A 16,873-nucleotide genomic window follows, 5' to 3' on the forward strand; every position below is an offset into this window, starting at 1 on the left:
CAAAAGTCCAGCTGAACCTCCTCAAGGCTTTGAGGCGTCCTTTAATGGTCTGTCAACCTGATGTCTTTGATATTACCTCTGCTATCTAAAGCTCATTAGGGTTGTGTATCTGGGCTTTTAATTTATTGTTTCTACCACGTCTTATCCTAGTCTTTTATGCTGAATTCCCATTAACAAGATATCCTGACAAACCATACATCCTTACATTTAACTTATCCTTACATTACGTTTATGCACATACCATTTATTTGATTGTTCAATTTAACTAAAAGCCATTTCCTAGGTATATACATCTTGACGATAACTTAGCAAAGAAATTATAGCAACAATTATCTTTGCAAAACTTGCATTTCACAGTTTTGTAGGTGAACCAAAATCACTGTAATTCCAGCAAAGGTTCTGAAAACATCAGTTACATGCAAATATTGCAAACTTCAGAATCAGCTAAAATATCATTAAGTGGAAGAGGGATACTGTTTAATATGCTTTAATACCTATGCAATAAGTAGCAGCTAATTATCAATGAGTAATTAGAACTATACATGCATGCCTCGGAAGAGAGATAGATTACAAATATGTGCACTTATTCTGAGTCCTTGTAGCCCCAGTTGTGTGAAGCATTTAGGTAGGAGGATTAAGCACTGCTCAACAGGGAAATTAATCCTACGTGCCTGCATATTCTCAAATATTTTACTGGAGATGGATGGACTGCAGAGTTTTGGTCCACCTGCCTGAAGTATATAGCTGTATTAGAAGGGGACTGATCAACTACAGAATGCCATGGTGCTCTCTGTGCTGAACCAATAATCACCTCATAATCATTTAAAATCTTTTTTGTAGGACATTTTTAGGAATAAAGATATGATTTCAGATTTCTAATTTTTTTGAATTTTTTTTTAAAATGAAGTAAGGCAAATATCTCTTCTAGGATTACTGAGTACCAAGCACAAGTTATTGCTGTGTTGTTTCTTCGGGTTAATTATGTTACCAACTCTAATACCTTCACAGGTTTTTCTCTTTCCCTACTATTTCTACAAACTACTAATTTTGAATTGATAAATATATTGTAACATCACTAAAAGATAGTATCAAATAGATTAGCAGTTTAGTTTGGGAGAGATGCAAAGTGGAACAATTATCAGATGAACTCTTCCGTCATTTTGTCAAATTCTCTCTCTTCTCTGCATCTCAGGAGTGTGCTACATACTAGATTAGATGAAAGAATGAATTGTTCACCAGAGGCAAAGTGGACAACTGCCTTCACTTACTTTTTCTTACTACTCCTATAACTGAAAGGATTGATGTAGAAGATATGTTCCTGCATCCTGCACAGAATGGCCTGCCTTACCCCGGGGAGCATCATGCAGAATGTGGTGCTCTGAGAGGCACCGAATGTGAAGCTAGCTGTGGTCTCCAGTTTGCAAAACACTAAACTTTTTTCTTCTGCCCACAGCACACCATGGAAAACATGGAGCTTCCACTCCAAAATGTCTCTTTCCTCATTACAAATTTTCAAGTTTCTTATACTTTATTTTGATCTGACTCCTCCAGTATTTCAAGTTCCTTGGTCCTCAGCTACTGTATGACCCGGTTGATCACCATCATCCTCTTCAGCATGATAAGTCCGGAGGGAAATTTTAGGTGTCCCGTTCACACACACTGCTACACTCATTCCTATCTTGTCAGCTGCCATTTCAGCAAGGTGAGCATCCTTGTGAGCCGCTCAAGAATTGAAATGTCTTGCAACTAGTACAGAACCAAACTAGAAGAAACTACTTTTTTTCTTAAGCATCGACAAAGTAAAGAATTTTAAGAGGAAAAAATGAAATAACTAAGAAAACTAGGAGAAAACTCTTGTGTAAATTGATATTTATAAGCTTTTTGCAGTAATGTATATACCTGAGTTAGGGCCTTTTAGAATAACTGAATACTTTTCATACATTTTTTTATCACTTGCAAGTTATACTATGGAAATATTTTGTGTTCCTAAGAAGGAAGTTTACACTTCAAATTTAAACATTTTATTAAAATAGAATTATGCAATCAATGAATCTGCCTTTGTGAAGTACATGCAAAAATAATTTTCCTTCATAGTCTCCATTACTTTGAGATTTCTTGGAACCTAAACTTGTCTGGGCCTCTGGAACTCATCATAAATTTAACAGTGACACATTTAGCCTAAGTTCCCCCATTGGAGCCTCCTCTGTTAACAAACTTCTTCTAAGTCTTCCTAGAACATACACCTTTGAGTTTCCAAATGAATGTTTTCAGTCCTATTAAAACACAGAACAAAGATCTCCTTTCACTTGGATGCTATTGAAAGATGTTTCAGTTCTTCCATCAGCACAAGGAGTAGCCATGACATGTAGCCAGAGACTTTTTTCCTGTGCCTGTTGGCAGTAGGATAGAGATTCTAACAAATCCATTATCAGCAAACATACTCTTTATTTTCCTTTTTCTTTTTTTTTAGGATTGTGGATCGTTACATGAGAAGTCAGCTGTGCATATGAATATACTACTGTTCTTCTCCTGAAAAGCATAATTCTGTCATAAAAAAGGATTTTTCTCAGTCTGCATTTCAGAGCTGAATTAATAAACTGAAGCGTCCATGACAGAAGTGAAGCTAAAATGTTATTAAAACTATATTTTTATGTCATTAGTCATTTTAAGGCAACCATACAGAGAAAAAATTCTATGAAGTAGTATTATTTCCATACTTGCTGAGCCGTAGTCAAATGCAGTATCCAGTTTCCATCTAAATGGGAGAAGATTGAACCTTTTATGTATCCTGATCCCTAAACTGGACTCCTTCTCCTATCTTCTATATTCTCCAGTTCTAGAGGGTCATTTTACCTCAAGATTAGTTGAACCCTTCACTTGTGTTTAACTTTATTAAAATTCTGCAGATGGCTTGTGAAATTCTGAATCTGCTAAAGCAAGCTGAGGTGTTTCAGGCAAACACAGACGCTTTGCAGCTGGTTCCTGGAGATATTATGATAAAGCTCTTCTGACCATGTACCCTAGTCTTTTTAAAGAGACAATCCTAATAGTGTAAAATATGATCTTTTTATTATTATGTAAGCTTGATGCTAGAAGAACTAATTGAATGAATTGGCATGAAAAATATTATAGCTAGATTTCTGATATTTTTAGTTTAAAAAAAAAAAGCAGTCATCAACTGCTGAGCTCCACTTCCAGTAAAGAAAAAGACTCAGTGAAGGTTTTTTTTCCCAAAGAGACAATACTTCAGATACTGTTAACTGAGAAGCCACACAAGGAAAGTCAGTCGTCCACTTCTTTCAAGTGTCCTGTACCCATAAACTAAATATCTCAGTAAAAGCCTGTCAGTGATAATTATTTCACTTCAGATGCTATGATAAATGACATTGTAAGTGAATTTCAGGACATCTGAGAACTCTAAAGCTATGGAGAGTTTTCATAATAGTATAACAGTTAAGTAAAAATACTTAAGATGTTGACATTGCATCTAAGGTCGAGTCTGAAAAGACCTTATTTTCCTGCAGTGTATGAAGAACTCCAGTTGATCTGAATGCTAATGATCTGTATTGTGCCCTGAGATAATAGAGCCTGAGGTTTGGGGGATACAAGGGTTATTAGTAATTTTATGTTGATCTAAGATAATTCATTAATCTTTGAGCTCCCATTTTTTGTCTCTCCTAGTAATTGAACTTTCTCTTCTAACCTTGCTCTACAGAATGAACAAAATCTCCTTGACAGAGAATGGCAGCACTAGAGCAGCTGACCAAAACTCTAGCTTAGTGTATACAACACTGATTTTAAGTAAGCAATTATAATACGTGATTTTACGTAATCCAAGGCAATAGTTTAATATAAGTTACTGGAACATTTCTTGCTTGCTTAAATAACTTTACCTCATACTATCAGAGGAATAGAAAAATTTGCCCTATTTAGTTAATTGTAGTTATAGATGCTTTCTAATGAAATCAATCTAAATGCCATCACATATGTGTCTTAGTCACACTTACCTATTTTTTTGACCCTGGCCACACCTGACCCCCAAATTAGGCAGGCACTATAGTAAACAGCCCTTTATCAAATTTCCATCCCTACTGTGCGAGATCACTTTAGTTAGAAAGGCATAGAGCTAGAATATAACTCCAAGCTTCTTTTTTTTTTTTTTTAAGGAAATATAAAACTGTCATAGCAGCATCTCATTTAAAGTTAATTTTTTTCTCCCAGCTTAAATGAAATTTTGCTATGATTGGTCTCTAAGAACATCTGCCATCAGCTTTCAACTGCTTGCTGTCATCATCCTGCAGGTTTAGTTTTACTTTGGGTTGTTTGTTAAACAAACCGTAGGAAATTCAACAACGACGTCAATTTGCTTTGAGTGTGAGAGGAACAGGATAACTCATTCTGACGGATTCTTAGCTACCTATTTAAAGTAAAGCTCCTCTGATTCTGGAAGGATTGGCTGCATAATATAAATCAGCAGTGTTTGCTCTCTTCTCACTGAAGAAAGCCAGGCAAACCAAATAAAATATAAAATAAAGGCAGGTGAATCACTGTGGCGGGCATCACCAGACTCCTATACAACATGAAGTGGCTGATTTACCAGAATTACAGGCAATAGAGCTGGGACACATGTTCAGTTCCTGTTTATTTTGTATTGCTGAGAAATTGGCTACTTCAAAATTCCCACCAGCCTAGCTGCTTTTATAAAAGTATCTTTCAGCAGTATTTGAACGTATGGTAGAATCTCCTGTGAGAATGAGTACGTTACCAGACATAGTTAGATGGCAGACAGCAATGTAAAGATCTAAATTATTAGAGGGATAGAAAATATATTTAAACGCTATGCAAATGTTGAATCAGTTCCTTAACCAATATGCTGATTATCTGCATCAACCAAATTCATGAATAACATTATACATAAACAACGGTAACTGAAGAAGGTGGAGTTTGGAGGACAGCTGGGTCTAATGCCATACCTTGCAAAAAACTGCTCCAAGGAGTGGAAGGGTGCAAGCAATAACCTAACCAATTTTGAGATGAGTATTTTTACTCAGGTCAGGGCTTAAACCAGTTGTCATTCAGATAATGAAAACCACATAACATATACTTTAGTTATGTGGTTAACATAGTTATGAAACCATGCAGAAAGGTGTATAGAATAACTACATATATTTGTACATATATATGTACCAAACCAAACAAAAAACAGCCAAAGGGTAGCACACAAAAAATAAAATATTCAAAGAACGAAAAGATCAATGTCCATTCTAGAGCCTGAAATCCTCCCACCCTGTCTCTGGTTAGTGGGCAGCTAACTGGAAATGTTCATGTCGAAATAACAGGGAGAGACTACTCCAGAGGCTGAATCACTCTGTGGAAGTTCCTCTCTCTCTTTTCATTCATTAGAAAGGCAGCTAGGAATATATTTCCAGCATAGGTGGGAAATAAGATGGAGTGTATCCTTCTACCTCTTTATGCCCAATGTTCAGGTACCAGAGAGGTATTTTAAAGCTCCACCCAGCTGTTAATTATAAGTCCTTAATCAACGTGTCATAATGATTCCATCAATAAAGTCTTGTCTTCTAAAAGCTAAATTTTACTGCAAATCATGCACAGAACTACTCAAGCCCAATACTTCTGAGTGGCTTAGGCCTTAGCAAAATCCGGTCTTTACTGCAGTGTCTGCTTTAGTAAGTGATATTAGAGCATACTTCATCCTAAATGACTAGACAGGAAGAGGTTGAGGTTTCCGACGTTCCATCATCTAGTGCTTCTCACATACACCAGGACATCTAACAGCGTTCTTCCTTGGGCTGAGGAACTTCTCTGTAGGGCCCCCAGCTGGAGCTGGGCATGACGATCTTAGTGTTAAAGGAAGGCAAAACAAAAGCAAAAAAAGAGTTATATCTCTCTGTTCTGAATCCAAACCTTAGTCAGTGGTGTTTCTGTTAATGTCTTAGGACCTATTTTTTAGTGAAGTGGCTTGCAACAATTTATTTATTTATTTATATTATCCTTTTAGATTGGATTCATTTAATGTCTTTTCAGTGTCAAGTTTAAATGGGTTATCTAGGCTCCTTTAAGAGCCGGTGTTTTGAGGTAGAAATTTCTAGAAGAAAGATGCAGGCATTCCTTATTGTATTTACTACAAGAAAGAGGAATGCTATTTATTTTAGGCATTTGTTTTGAGATGGACTGGATATGACAATGTCTTTCTATTCACCTTAAAGGAAGTCTCACTCTCTGAAGAGCCTTCCTGACCATCTTAGTCCAGATAGGTATTAATGACAGTTAATGCAATACTGTCCCCATATTCTGTTTTATTAAAAATTAAGAAGAGAGAAGATATTTATGTTGTAACTACAACATATTTGAAGCTCTTAGTCAAAACATAGAATAGCTGGACTTTCTGTATTTTCACTTTATCCTAATGCCGAGAAAAGTAATAATCTCTCATGTTATTATACCTCCATACTCATATACTACTTTAAAAACTAGATATTTTGGGGAGAGAGAGGAATTATTTCATGCCAAACAAAATTATAATGTTGAATTTAAGATTAAATAATTTTTTTTTCATTTAATATGTTTTAGTGTTGTGTCTATTGGCTGTTTCTATGAAAGGGCATGTGAGCGATTGTGTGTTTGACTGCCAGTAACTAGTTCTTTTAAGACTAGAGGAACTGCTAGTCATTCCTAAGAATCCAGGAGATTTGGCCAGCACCCAGTAGCGTGCCATAAAGGACTACAAAAGGTAAGGTGCCTAAAATCAAATTTCAATGTTTTTTTTTTTTTCCACTCAGGAAGTTAATGTACATAAAATGTTCTTTTGGCTTGATTCCTCTCTTTCTTTTCAGGTGCAGTACTAATCTCTGTAATGTAATAAGAGCAGAGCATTATGGGATAGTCTGAATTGAAGAATTGCTGCCTAATGTAATTTAAATGAGAAAGTCATATTATATGAGCTTGTCTTTTAAATTATCCTGAGAAGAGGAGCCAAGGACTTTTTCAAATAAAAGAATAAAATGCCAAAGTGAGACAGGATGCACCTCTTGTTTTTCCTTCTTATAATGAAAGTTTTAAAATAAAATCATTGAAAGTAGTCTAGTGATAAGAAAGATAGAAGTAAAATAAAATGCTTCAAACATACTGCAGCTGCGTATTACTCAGGAGAAACCACCAGCAAGCATTGCTTTGTAGCTGGCACAGTTAAACCTCCACTAGGTAGGAGCTAATCGCAACAAGTGTTGCATTATGTATGTGGAAAGGGTAGATTAATCCCGTCAGATGAACCAGTAAGTGTTAAATCAGAACATTTATGATACATCAAGGAAAATTCTTAGATGTCAGCTGCATTCCTCTGGCAGCTAAACAGAGAGGGATAGATCCAGAAAGGAAGAAAAACCGTGACAAGGCCAAGGCCATGAAATGTCAAATAAATTCAAACATCTGGGCTATAATCATATAAATATATATATTTCCCATCTTAAAAAGCTGAAGAAGTATCCTTAGTAGATCATCCCTCTAGGGTAGAAAGTTGACACGTAACTGCACAACAAAGTAATCTAAAAGTCTAAAGTAAATTCTAGGGCTTTGTGGTGTTATGTTGAGGAAGCCATTTATACTTGCTTTGCTGTTACATATCAATAGAGGGATGTCTGGGATTCTTTTGGATTCTGGGATTAGCTGCCCTAAACTCGAGACATCATTATTTGTCAAGTATGAGATTTTTTTAGAGATAAGAGGTTGTAACAAAGCTAAAAGTGTAGTAAAGCTAGAAATATAACAGAGCTGAAAATATATATACATATCATAGCTCTACAGTTAAATCATGGGTGCATGCTACAATGACCTCCCTTTCCTTGAGGGCCAGCCCTCCGGTATAGTTTTCCCCAGATTGTCGAACAACACATGTGCAGTACAGCAACCGCTCTTGCCCCTTATGGGCCACCCTTCCAGTATAATTTTCCTTGGTTTCTCCTCACCACGCTGTTGACATCAGGAGTGTCCCCACTGATGAGTGGGTCCTCAGGTCTGCAGGCCAGCTGAATGTGTATCCAAGTCTACATACAAACCTATGTGGTTTAGTCCCTTTTATAGCCGGTCAGAACCATGCCAGCCCCTAGTTACACCAAAGCTGTACACTTTAGGCAACAGCAGTGTGCACAGCATCAGGTAACCCCATGCTCAGCCCGCAGTGCTGCTTGGTGGTTAACACTGCACCCATGAACAGCTTATTCTGTGGGAAATGGCTCCACAGCACCAAGGTATTTGTGGTGTGGGTCTGCAGTGTCACTTCTCCTTTGCCTGTACTTGTCAATCATGGGATCATTGGAGGGTGCAGAGACCCCGCAGTGTGGTGGTGCCAGCTGTGGTGCACCTGTAGCACCCCAGAGCAAACCCTTCTGCTACGGGTTGCACCATCCAGAGTCCTGCCCTTGCCTGTGTGGTAACTGTCAGTTGCTTAAGTACTCTAATTCGTAAGTCATTTAATCTGCTATTAAATCAGAACTGCTGAACTTGCAGACCCCAAAGCTTTCTGAGCACCTTACAGACATTCCAGAGTAGAGAAAGGGTCAGCACTGTTGTTCTAAACAGAATTTTTCAAGTGATTACAAAAAATCTACATCTGCATCTATATTTTCTTTTTCTTTTAGATGTGACTATTGTTTTAAATCCTCTAATCCCCCATTGTACCTTTATACTTAAGAAAATGAAAAACTGATCATCCAATAACCAGATAAGTGAAATATGTTCATATATTCAATTCAGTGGCAGTTATCTGCTTACTGAATCTGTGAAAGACAACTACCATCTCCAGCATTTCAGAAAAGAGATGCTGACACTCTACAGGCACCAGTCTTCACGAGAGGTCCCAGCCTTTGGAACGCATATGGTCAGGGACATCTCCTGGGGCCCTGAATCCAGCTACTGAATAGATATGAGGTTTGTCCTTGCATTTACCATTCCTCTGTTTTCTAGCTCTTTGTAGCCGCAGGCCAAAAAATACTAACGTAGGAGGCTCCTGACTCACTGTGCCAACTTTTTCTGGATCTCATTTTGAGATACCTTATTCTCCTTGGACTGTATAGGAGACTAGACTCAGTATGGATGAACCTGAAGACTCCTGGCCATACAAATTCTTAATTAGCTCTTGCTCTGAGAAGCGAGGAAGCAACTATCTGCAGGAGTAGGATTTGTGACTGTGCGTCCTAAATAGAATAAGGACTATGAAAAAGGGTTATGGGCTCTCTTCAACTTAAGCAGATAAACAGGTCTTGTTGCTCTAAGCATTGGCCTGGTGGATGAAAAAAAAGACTCCTCCCTACATAGGAGGTCTGAACCAGTCAACAAATTCTGGAAATGGCACTAAAATAGGAATGAGAGATGAACTGGCTTATGCTCAGACCAATTCACTTCACTAATGTCCGTAATGTTTTTGCATATGGTCAGTGGTACACATTCAGTCCCCAGGGTCTCCTTACTGGTAAGCCTTAGGCATCTAAGGTTTGTACCGCTAGAGTTTTCTGCGAGCAGATTGTGTGTTTAGGGAGTTTATATTTTGCATGCAAATCTCTAAGGTGGCATCTAGATTTTAGGCCCTTGTGAGTAGATAGGTCCTTGTGATTCTTCTGAGTTGCTTAGCAGTAGTATCTGCAAGGAAATAAACATTTTCAAATCCAAATGCTTGAGTAGAGCATCTAAACTTCTACACAGAGAGTTGAACAGGCAGCTTTAAAGACTGGTGCTTAGCTTCCAGTTCATCACATTCTCATCAGGTAGTAGTACCAACTAGTCATTAAGGCACTGCTATTAAAAGAGGATGATTTAACAAATCCCATCATCAAATGATTATGATTAAAAATGTTATGAAATTAATATGATTAAAAGAAAAAAATATGTATTTAATGGATAAAATGGAAAGCTCTTGTCTCGCATTTTGTATTTTACTGCATTTTAAATCGTAAACCAGAACAACAGAAAAACAACATGCACATATTGTATATATTTAAAACTCCGTGTATCAAAATGTCATTCTGAACAGAGACCCATCTAACTATGATTTTACTGGAGCCCCACGGAGATTTATTTTTGGTTGTACAGTACTTGATATTTACTGGTGAATTGGAAGACATAAAATCATTACTGATAAAGTTTGATGTTAACAAAGATTGAGGGAGCGGTAAATAACAAAGAGGACAGGTCACTAACGTGGTAAACTGAATCATTTTGTAAGTTCAGTACACTCCTTGTCTTTCTCTCTGGCTAGACGCAAGATCATGCACCTGGGAACAAAGCATGTAGGCTGGGCTTCCAAGATGAAACCCAGGAGATAATGAGTCTGAGAGATCACTGTGGAGAGTTAGTTGAATGTGAGCTTTCAGAGTAATGCTCTGGCTGAAAGGGTTTTCCTTATGAGAGCAGAATAGTAATCAGTAGTAGGAAGCATTTGATACCACTACTAGTTAGTCTGACCATTGCTGGTGAGATGGGACCTGTGTTCAGCTCTGGCGCTTGCATTTCCAAGAAGAACATTGATAAATTAAATGTGTTCCAGAGAAAAAGGAGGAAAGAATTAAAAATATATATATAAAATAAAACCACATTGAACTGTAAGATATTTAAGGATCAGGTAGGTCATAGGTCGATGTTTTTTACAGCCTCCATTTTCAGGCAACCTTTTTCTTACAGTTATCTCTTTTGAATTACAGTACTCTCCATTAAGTCTTTCTCCTAGATCTAGACTCTTCATAGCCTTTCCCCCAACCTTTATTTCAATAGCGCTCTCGTTGCTTTCCCAGATTGCCTTTTCCGTTGGTTGGGTAAGAACAGCCCTTTCCCAATAGTGAGGCCTTAAGTTCTAATATTTAGGCCAGCGTGAACTCCCACCGCCAGAGAGAGCATTTGGCCAACTTACTTACCTGTCTTTTATTTAAAGGCAGAGTGACCTGCAAAGCTATCACTTGGGATCTAGCATGAAAATCAGATATAAAATCAAGCAAAGGTAGAGGGAGTTACACCCTAAAAGGCCAGAAGTTATGTCTCAGGGCATTGGATTAGCCTAATCTGATTTACTTATAGATATTCTATATAGTTCTTTTTTTCTGGAAATTGTTCTCGGTTCACAGTGATTTCAAAAAAATGAACCAGGATAGATTTCCTCTGGAAAACAAAATAGATAAGATCAGAAAGCAGATCCAAAATATCTCCACTGACTTTCTAAGGAAATATGAATCTCATTTCACTTTTATGTACTGAAGCTACAGCACGCACATGAAAGCGCACTATAATATGGTGGAGCAGGCCAATAATAGAAGAAATAGCTACAAATAATTCATGGATGAAAAAAATGCTGACATTTTTATTGAATACTTTTGGCACAGATATCCAAGAATCTATAGTGCTGGCTGAAATTTGAAGTCACACATAGTCGGGCAAAGCACAACAAATTCCTGGGAAAGTGTCTGAAGCAAATTATTCCACTCGGCCCGAGTTACATCTCTTATCCTGAGATTGCACCTCAAGAAAGAAATAATGGGCTGTGGCTCCTGGATGCTACTGCACTGCAAATAAATAGCCATAATAATTCCTATTTAACACAGTTAATATTTCCCCAAATAGATCCAATCTCTTTCTTCTTTTTATGTACGTCAAAACCCTACCAATATCTCTAATATCCACACAAGAAAGTAAAAGAATAATAACAAGAAAAGTCGGTAACACATGTGGTGGTGCAACGTACTGCACTTGGGAACTTGAAATAGCAGCATTACCTAAGAGAAGACAACAGAAAACAGAAGTTGTGAGTGCATTCAACCCTCTCCCAGGATGAGACTTCAGGTGTAAGGAGAAGGCTGGGAACTCTACCTTGCAGCAGTTCTCCCATGCTACACCAAATATCTGATGCTGGTCTTTTCACTTTTCACATTAAATTAGACTTGCTGACTGACTTACTGGGTTTGGATCACTTTCTGTATATTAACCTGCCATTTCTATTTTATTCAATTTTAACCCAAGATTTCATCTAATTTTTCTTCATGCATTTATTGATTTTATTTTTACAAGTGTAGGAAAACTCTGATATATAGGGAAAATCAATTTGCCCTAACCTTTTCCAAAGCATAATCTCATTCCTTCCTATCATTGAAGTTTTTTTGTTTTAGATCCCATGCACATTTCTGAATCCATCTTTTTGAACAACTTCTCAAGTTGATTTATTTATCTTCTGTTAGAGCAGCAGCTGGAAAAGTTTGGAAAAGAGAACTGTAATTAAGGAAAGAGTCAGAGAAGAGGCTTCTAAACCAAAAAATGACCACATCCCTCCTTCAGAAGTTTTGAGATGAGAAAATGAAAATTTTGAAAAAGAAAACAGCCTGGATTAGTCCCAGTCTTAGTAACAAGCCTAGCTAGGAAGACATTAAACGGTGAAGAGAACATCTTTTTACATTTGGATTTGTCAAATGATCAAGTAAAGCCATTGTATCTGAAAAACAAGTCTTGTGCTGCTTATGCGTCCAGGATGTCACCTTATGAGTTTTCAAAACAAACCCATGGAAACAGAATATTTACTCCAGATGGTTGAAATGTCTTTAATTCTGTCCCACGAATAAATTACAGCATACTGCAAATAAATTACAGTATATTAACCACATTTTTTGCTAAAATTGTTTGTCCCTCTTTCAGAACTGCAGGCAGGAAGAGGCTTTATTTTTTGTAACTGCAGATGAAATCCTGACACCCAACTCAGTAGACTCCCATCATTGATTTGAGGAGAGTGAAAACTTCACCTAAGAAACTGTACTGCAGAAGGAGGAATATCATATATTAGTGCAAGATCCAGAAAATAACTTTGAGCTTGCTTTTTAAGGGGAAATAAAACTATGATATAATCAAAAAACTTAAACTGAAGACAATGTTGTGAACAATGTTTTTTATATAACTGTGACCCATAGCTGGAAATGCAGATTTTGCTTGGCTTTGGTTCAATGATAGCAGGCATTCACAAACATTTCTTAAAGTATTTTAAAATATAAACATGGACTAAATCCAGTCATTGTGACTGCTGACAAAGTCTGCACTTATAGGAGGGACTGGCTCAGCTACTGAATCTGTAGCTGTGAAAATGTTCATGTAGGAACAAGTTACGGCTTCCCCTACTAAAGTGAAGATTGAGAGAATGAGTATTTATCAGAAGGCAAGCTTGTTTAGGAAAAGATCAGAGCCAGTTGCATTTTCATATCTGTATACACCGCACAGAGCGGAATTTGCGGCACCAAGCATGTTGAGCAAATGTCAAATGAAATTAGTAGGAAAAGTGAAGAGAAGGCTGTAGCGCTCTCTCTGTTCAACCTCTTTCCCAGAATCTAGTACTTGTGTCAGTCCAAAGCTTCCTTATGGACTTGGCCATTGCACTGGATGTGCTTCTTTTCTAGCTTTAGGGCAGTTGATGTGGAAGTGTTGGCCTGGGGGTCGAACTCTTGTTAGCTTGACTGTGTTCAGCCCAGACTTCTCACTTCCAAGGAGAGTGACCTAAACATTAGATGGCATGCTTTGCACCTTCCCTGCTCCAATTCTGCAGTTCTCTAGAAAGTCATATATGGAGACAGACAGGAGGGTCCAAGAAGCGGAGTGCTATTTTAACCGTGAAGAAAACATTCCTGAAGGAGAAGGAGAAGGGAATTTAAATCTTTACTCTATAGTACCTAGGGCATTTTATGCATTTAAATTCTTGCCTTTAACCTGTTCTGCCACCCTTCTTACAATGTATGTCCAGCATTAATGGAGAAACAGCCTTTGACCCCTTCCGGTGTTTCATCCCTGTAAGTTTAGCAGTCACTTTTATACTGCGCTTTTTGCTTAGCTCCTTACAATGTTTTTAGCTATTGTTATTACAGCTGTACATTATATGACACCCTACATATCAAAATAAACGAAAGAAGCAAAGTGAAAATTACCCTTCTTTGAAGCAGACAGAAATGTCCTTTGTTAGGGAGCAAGAATATACCACTTGGTGTATGCAGGGTGGTTACAAATAGCAATACATGCACATACTGGAGGCTTTCCCCCCACAGTCTGGCTTCACCCACATGCCCTGGCTCCTCCATAAGTGGTTGTACATCTTTAAATTCAGCTCCAACTGCTTGACTAAAACCTGATGTTCTTGCTCAGACTAAAGCCATCTTAATAGTAATTCAGCCCTTCTAAGATCATGAGGATCTAGGCTTGTTTGCTTATCATTTAATAGTACAATGAGGATAATACAACTTCTATGAATACAGAGAAAGATCGCAGCTGGCTGCATGGGGAATTTTCAGAACTCAAAATTAATAAGCGTTGCTGCATAGGTTTACAATTTGTTGTGAAACTCTTTAGGAGCGTGTGAGCCCTTTAGTAGTCAGATGTAGAAGTGATATTTGCCTGTTAAATATATCAATAAATTCTATTTTCAGCACCAGGCAAGGTTTCCAGCACAGATCTTTCCTAACGAATGAATGGTGACTGAAACACAGCGAGATCCACAAGCACATTTAGGTGTGATAGCATGACGTGCTATCACACATAACGTTTATGTGCCAAGCTCCTAGAGAAATTCATTAATTGAAGCTAAGCATTTAAGTTCTCAGGATAATTTACAGTATGCCTAGTAATGGGGATTCACAGCAGCCAGTACACTGAGTAGGATGACATCTAAACCACCTGCAGGAAATAATGTCACACATTGTAACAGAAATGTAGCAAAGCTCAACCTGAGGTGACACAGGAGAAGGTGATCTTAACACAAAAAACAATTTTGTTCATTCACACTGTCCTACGCACATACTCACAAGCACTAAAAGGTATGTGCCCAAGCAGGTCATTCAGCATGCGGGCTCCAAGACACTAGTATTGAGGTGGCCCGAGCAGGATTCCTTGGGACGGCACAGGAAACAGAGGATGCCTGTCCGCCTCAGGTCTCCTGAGGTTTTCCTGAGCTGGTTTTGGATATGCCTTTTTATGTCCTGTAAGCGCTGACAACTAGACTATTCATCCTTTCCCATTTCTATGAGTCATCAGAATTTATTCACTGTCTTTTGTCTCTCAATTTGATTGTCCTAAGCCATTGAAAGTAAATGCATTGAGATCTTTATTACCTGCTAATCTGGATGCCAACACCACATGCGAGACTTACAGCCATTTTCCTCATCGTCGTTTCTTCCTTCTAGTTCCCCATTCTTTCCTATTCATTCTCCATTCACGCCAGTCTTAATATTTCTGTTACTGTCCTTTCCAAGCAAGTATAAAATGCAGAAGACAACTGTATCCCTTTCCACTTGGTGCCCACAGGAAGCTGAATACATAACCTATTCATCCCGTACTTAATGCAACTATATTAAGGTGATCTAGTCTTTCCCATGATCTAGTGAAAAATAAATCACGGTTTTGGGATCATCCTCAGGTACACGACGGAAGGAATGCCATACTTGAAGGGTAGGCTATGAATTCATTGGATGTTTCCAGTCCTGCATGTCTCGTGTAGCTACAATATCACAGTATATTATATCATAGAACAACAATGCGTTCTATCAAACTGTTAAGCTAAAAATGACCAGGCACAAGAACAAGCACTTGTGCGTGATATTCCACATTGCTAAATTGTTAGCAAAAGCCCCTGGCTGGTTTGATCTGCGGCAGCAGCTAGCATGGGGCACCTTGAGATGCTCAGATACAGTCTGGGGCTTAAGAAGGGCCAAGGACCACTCCTAACAGAATGGCCAACCTGTTCTGTGCGTAAGAGACCTGAGCCATAGTTCTGAGTGAAAGTCACTTCCAGTTCCTTGCTTCCTCTCTCCCAGGGCACTAAATCTTGAATAACTTTCAGTGGAGAAACACCTTTTTACAAAAGGTGGTGCTTAGGTACATAATTTGCCTAAGGATAAAATGCAAATCCTTGCTTAAATTCTAAGGCACCTGACAATCTGTAGTACTTGACTAAATTAAATTCCAGAGACCTCCAAAATGCTCTTGCTTCACCTTGATCTTAGATGTGCCGAACTTGTTGGTGCTTGTCACTTAACTACGTCTTATCTCATTTCACAAAATTCACTAAGTCTAATTCTGGATTCTGTACTTGGTAGGTCCAACCCACCTACTGTACTCAAATATCCGTACTACTTCTGCAGTAATTTAATTGAAAGGGATAATCTCTCACTCTCTTTCTTTCAAAAACCTCAAATTCGGTCTTCTTCCCTTCATTTCTGCAAGCAAAGGAAATGTTCTTTCCACATAAAGCGCTTGTGCCCAGGGAGCTTCCAGCCTTCAGAGTCAGAGCTTGGCATTTCCATCAATAAAGCAGAATAAAGACTCCAAAAAGCAAATAAGGCAAACCTTAATTTTCAGCTTGTGCAACACCCGCTTTTGTAGCTTGAGCTACACTACCCGGTGAAGCAAGCCAGATACCCTCCTTCTTAAGCTTATTTGTAAACACAGTACATTTCATGTCAAATAAAAAGTAAATGATATTGAATAAGCATGAGAGAATACTAACATTAAGGGAAAAGAAAAACAATATTTTTATTTTAATTCCAGATTACGAATTAGATGAAGAAAATTCTTCTCTTTCAAATATCATCTTAGTAAATTCCATAGAGTACAAGAATGGATAACCTATGAGTTATTAACAAGTGAAAGATCCAATCTACGTGTCAGTCAATGCCACAAAAAAATAGGCAAACACTTGTACTTTCTGCTTTATACCATCCTCCTCTTGGCTGCAAACAGTTGTATCAACAAATAACCGATAGACCAGTTTCTAGAAATAATCAGATGTGGAAATAAACCAGATAGATGATTATTTTTAAATATTGGAGGGTGAAAAGAAAAGGGGTAATTCTGAGAT

This window comes from Struthio camelus, chromosome 2 (assembly GCF_040807025.1).
Source record: "Struthio camelus isolate bStrCam1 chromosome 2, bStrCam1.hap1, whole genome shotgun sequence".
NCBI classification, from domain to species: domain Eukaryota; kingdom Metazoa; phylum Chordata; class Aves; order Struthioniformes; family Struthionidae; genus Struthio; species Struthio camelus.